Here is a 6,097-nt window from a genome sequence, read left to right as displayed (position 1 = left end):
AAGGGAACCCTATAGACCTGTTTCATCCGCATCTTTTGGCACCGGAGAACTCGGTCTATTGTGGCCAAACTGACATCAATGCTCTCAAAGTTGACATTATCGGCAATGACTTTGTCTCTGATCTCCCGGAGTCTGATGAGGTTGTTCTCACAAACCATATCCACAATGAGGGTTTCTTGTGCCGCTGTAAATATGGCAACCCTCCCACCTCTATGTGGCATTCTTTCAACTCTAAAGAAAGAAACATGTTTTGTCAATTGACATGTTTTACAATACAGTAACAACTGATTTGAAACCAATAGACTACTTTCACAGGCTTGTAAAATTGTATTGTGACAAAGAAAGCAATAGAGTAAAATTCCTGTTGTGTTGTCTGAATGCCCTGATAATGGTGGCCACGGTGAACCTACTCAGTTTTGGACGGACTCGTAGTCCTGCTTCATGCCATGGACAATGACATGATCAATGACTGTTGCTCGCATATCGTCCATAATGATGGTGCAAGGTTGTCTTGTTCTCCCTCCTGGACCTTTTGCTCTTCCTCATTGGCCTGCTCCTCTTCCTCCACTGATTTAAACTCCTCTTCCTCGTTGGCCTGCTCCAACTTCTTCCATGGCCAGCTCTTCTCCCTCCTCTGACTCAAATTCCTTTTCCCCTGACTCTGCCTTCATCCATTGTGTTTGTTTGGAATCTTTAGCAAACTGTGTACTCTGAACTTGCTTTTATACATGTGGACACAGCATTAGCAACAAGTGTCTTCAATTTTGAGTTGTTGTGTGCAATGAATGACGCCAGGTGTGTTCATTGTGTTCAAATATTGCTGACTGTGGCAAGCATTTTGCATCACATGAGCTTTCATTTGAGAATATGAGCAGAGTTCTTTTGCAACTTGTGTTTTAGTAAAAGAAAATGTGTTAAGATTTATGAGAATGGAGGATTGTGTTTTGTGAATTGTGTCTTCATGTGAAATGTGTTTATGATATTGGAAAATGACGGCTAGATTTAGTAAATGTGTTTAGACAACTGGTCATTTGGTTTAGAGGATTGACTTTTGTGTTTTAGCATTTGAGAAAAACTGTAGTAATATCCTCATAATACCCTATGCATGGTTAGACATGACTAAACACAATTTGTAGAGGGCTTACTTTTCTATTATCTGATGTAGACTTCCTGACTTGGAGCTTCTTTACTTTCACACTACTCTTCACGTCTACTTCTCTTTCTCAAATCTTGCATTAACTATTTGGGGAAGTCGTGGCCTAGTGGTTAGAGAGTTTGACTCCTAACCATAGAGTTGTGGGTTCGAGTCTCCGGCTGACAATACCACGACTTAGGTGCCCTTGAGCAAGGCACTGAACCCCAAACTGCTTCCTGGGCGCCGCAGCATAAATGATGCTCACTGCTCCGTGTGTGTGTTCACTGCTGTGTGTGTGTGTGTTCACTGCTGTGTGTGTGTGCACTTTGGATGGGTTAAATGCAGAGCACAAATTCTGAGTATGGGTCACCATATGCTGTATGTCATGTTACTCACTTAGGTACCTCTCTATCCTATTGATTATTTGTATTTTAAAAATGTAGATATATCACTCTGACAGAGATTGGTATTCTAAATAGATCATTATTTTGAAATTAAGTAAATAGGTAAATAAACATCCTGGCATTTCCATTCTTAAAATTGCAAGTAAGGGTTGCCATGAGTTTGAAGCTCAAAAAAGTATATTCATCGAACACGGTTTTTCAGAAACTAGATAATTTACTTTATAAAGTATTAAATATAGATATATAGATAAGTTAAAACTGCTCACCTGAAGCTCTTATAACTTCCTTTTTTGCTGCTTCCTCTTTCCACATAAAAACTTGGGCTGCTGAAGTGTGATTAATCACACTCTTTTCGTTTAACACTATTGCACGCTGATGAAAAAAAGAGGAAGAATGTTAAGTCACAGACAATTCTGTCTCTAGAAAGGTAAGGAGGCTTATGTTCTTTTCTGTGATATCTATTGCATCTTTTTAGTTATATTGGCCATCCATGCTGGTTAAAGAAATATACTGTTGTTAATATGATTATTTATGTGTGTGATTATTTTTGATGGATGTTAGATTACAATATTTGTAATATTATTCAGTGTTTTGTGAATTCCATGTGGCAGAGCATTTGTAAGTGGCTGGGGTATATTTGTAGCGATAGTCAAAAATTCAATGTATGGGTCAAAATTATTGTTTTTCTTTTTGCCAAAAATCATTAGGGTATTAAGTAAAGATCATGTTCCATGAAGATATTTTGTAAATTTCCTAATGTAAATATATTAAAACGTTACTGAGAACTTAATTTGTACAACTTTAAAGGTGATTTTCTCAGTATTTTTTTGCACCCTCAGATTTTCAAATAGTTGTATCCAAATATTGTCTGATCCTAACAAACCATACAACCAGAGGTGTAAAATACTTGATTAATTTTACTTGATTACTGTTCTTCGGTATTATTTTGGGGGATTTGTACTTAACTCAAAGTATCTTTGAAACAATATGTAAAAAAAAAAAAAAAAAAAGCGCGTGTTCAGCTCACATTTATTTACATGTCCCCTCTGGTTTAATCATTTCTGACGCACCTACTGTAGTTACTGTAACTACACTATATTTGCTCTCACAGACACATTCACAATGGACCCGTATATCTTCTCCTCTTCTCTTTGTGCAGTCTGAATCAAAACATCGTCATGCGCTGGCGAACGTAAAGTTAGCCTACTGTTACCGGAAGATTACGGAATCAATTCGAAGTTGAATGGTTAACGTTAGTGTCATGAACACACCGCTGTCAATTTTAAGAAGAACCACCTTCAAACAAGTTAATATACGCTGTACATAACTTCATAACTTCCTTTCATTGACTGATTACACACTCCCCCCTGCCAAAGTTACGCGGTCATTATGTGGGAAACACTGCAGATATATTTAGAATAAAATAAACGCTAAAGTTATAGTTTGACCTCTTATTAACGTTAGCGCTCTTCCACTGATAAACATGGTATTAGCTTTGAGGCTAATCTAATATAGCAATGCATTAGTGGCTGTAAGTGATGTCATAGAATATTTAGAAGTGATAATGATAGGACCGTTAGCTAGAACTACCACACCGTTTTTATATATAGTGTATGAACTAAATTATTTCACATGACGAACTACAGACTCACCGTCAAAACTGTACAGTACATCTCCGTGGCTTGGCTGATCGCTTTCTTCCAGGCACGTCCAGGGGGGGGGGGCGTTGGGTGCTTGGGCACCTGCCGCTTTGCCCCTTGGTGCCCAAAGTGCCCTTTTGTCAAAGCAAAATTTTCTAAATTTTTTTTTTTTTTTGTCATTACATACCCTTTTGTGAATGCCTGCCTATGCCCAATCTAAATATTAGTAAAATTTCTGAATAATAATTTAGCTGACAATAAGATGACCCACATGATGACCTTTCACCTGACGACGACTGGGAAGATTTGTCATGCCGCGCGCGCATTTTTTAATTGCCAGAGGATATTTTCAACACCACGGAAGCTGGTAAGTGGTGTTTCATTCCCAGCGAAGTGATTTTTATTTTTATTTACTTATTATTATTTTACAAGAACGATTTAATGTGAGAACATGCAGATATGTTGTTTATATTGCGGTGTGTAGCCTGTAGTGTAGAAGTAACGTAAGCGTGCTGTTTGAGGGAGAATCGTTTCACAGGCATCAAGGGCAGAGCCGTCATGCCCAATCAAAGATTTCTGAGCAAAGTGGATTTTAAATGCAGCTTCCAAATTCAATGCTAAATTCAAATCTGTGTTCGCTGGCTGGCGCTGAGCCAAAGACAGACGCGTTCGTTTAACGCTTCATGATAACCAATCAGAAACGATTCTGTTGCGCTTATGAATGCAATGGCCAATCAGAGTCGTGCAGAAGAGTCGTCACTGAAATGCTGTGTTTTGTTCACTTGCTCGCTGACTGAATTATTTAGTGAATTCTCTCATCAGAAACAACAAAAGTGCAGATGTGCATAATGTAATGTAAAGTGCTTCAGTGATTTTAATGGGAGTTTTTGAGAGTGCCTGAACTCTGGCTAGACTGAATGAAAATGTTCTTTGATAATGTAAATTTTCTTTACTCTTTGTAAAATGAAAGTGTTAAAATAAGTAACTTACAATATTGTTATTAAAATTTACATTAAATGCAAATTCAGTCATATTGAAAATATTATATGGCACTTAAGTAAAAAGTCGGGGTATTATGTGTAGTTAATAGATTACACTACTTTCAAATAACAATCTATAAAGGTGCAAAACGCGTTTACTTACACGTTTGAGGATCGAGATATTTCCTGATATATTAAGCATGTTTAGAATTGTTTTGAATAAAAAGGAAAAATAAATAAAACATAATCCTATATCAGTTATACAGTGCTTTCGTTGCATGACTTATACCCCCCAATGTGCCCCCTCAAAAATCATGAATGCATGACGAGGGGTCTGGTCTTTTTTTGTTATTTGACTAAACTTTTATTATATTACAGTATTTTTTTTATTTCTTTACATGCAGAGTGCCTTAAAAATAATTATCACAACACCAGCCAACACCAGCAGCTGACATGGCACCCCAGACCATCACTGACTGTGGGTACTTGACACTGGACTTCAGGCATTTTGGCATTTCCTTCTCCCCAGTCTTCCTCCAGACTCTGGCACCTTGATTTCCGAATGACATGCAAAATTTGCTTTCATCCAAAAAAAGTACTTTGGACCACTGAGCAACAGTCCAGTGCTGCTTCTCTGTAGCCCATTTCCTGCACACGCCTGTGCACGGTGGCTCTGGATGTTTCTACTCCAGACTCAGTTCACTGCTTCCGCAGGTTCCCCAAGGTCTGGAATCGGTCCTTCTCCACAATCTTCCTCAGGGTCCGGTCACCTCTTCTTGTTGTGCAGCGTTTTTTGCCACACTTTTTCCTTCCCACAGACTTCCCACTGAGGTGCCTTGATACAGCACTCTGGGAACAGCCTATTCGTTCAGAAATCTCTTTCTGTGTCTTACCCTCTCACTTGAGGGTGTCAATGATGGCCTTCTGGACAGCCGTCAGGTCGGCAGTCTTACCCATGATTGCGGTTTTGAGTAATGAACCAGGCTGGGAGTTTTTATAAGCCTCAGGAATCTTTTGCAGGTGTTTAGAGTTAATTAGTTGATTCAGATGATTAGGTTAATAGCTCGTTTAGAGAACCTTTTCATGGTATGCTAATTTTTTGAGATTTTTTGAGATTTTTGGGTTTTCATGAGCTGTATGCCAAAATCATCAGTATTAAAACAATAAAAGACCTGAAATACTTCAGTTTGTCTGCAATGAATCTAAAATTTATGAAAGTTAAATTTTTATCATTACATTATGGAAAATAATGAACTTTATCACAATATGCTGATTTTTTGAGAAGGACCTGTAGATTACTGTAGCTATATGGGGGAAAAAAGTGTTCCACGTAGGAGACTAATTCAACATAGACCCACATGTAACAGTTATTTTACATTATTTTAGCTTTGATTTGAACAAAAACAATGTATCTTTGTGACGCAGTGGATATTCTCCAAAATGACACCAGGGTGATGTGGAGGAGACAAATGGTTGAAAAAATGTCAATTTTTGTTTTCTTTGCATACAAAAAATATTCTAGTGAAGAAACAAATCACTTTGACCAAGGAAAGCAATAACTTTGCCATATTATTCTTTCCAGTTGCCACAGCCATTCCATGTGCTGCACTTTATTTGTACTTTTTGTTTTATTAGTTTATTTATTAGAATTTGAAAGATAATAAGGATATTGTGATCTCTGATTTTAGTCCTTGAAATTAAAAGTAATGCTTGAAAAGTCCTTGAAAGTCCTGGAATTTCATTTTCCAGTTTCTGTACGAACCCTGTAATAATTCTGTTAAGAGAGGAAAAGCTATAAGGGGGAAAGACAGAGGTCCAAAAAAAAGTACTTACATTTTGCTAAGATGTTCATTTTAATGGTAGATATTCTGTCCATCAAACAGACGTGGAGGTTGCTCCAACATAACCAGGCATCCAACCAATCACCAGGAGGGTTTT

This window comes from Carassius auratus, unplaced genomic scaffold (genome assembly GCF_003368295.1).
Source record: "Carassius auratus strain Wakin unplaced genomic scaffold, ASM336829v1 scaf_tig00003761, whole genome shotgun sequence".
Classification (NCBI taxonomy): Eukaryota; Metazoa; Chordata; class Actinopteri; order Cypriniformes; family Cyprinidae; genus Carassius; species Carassius auratus.
This window is presented reverse-complemented; position numbering follows the sequence as displayed.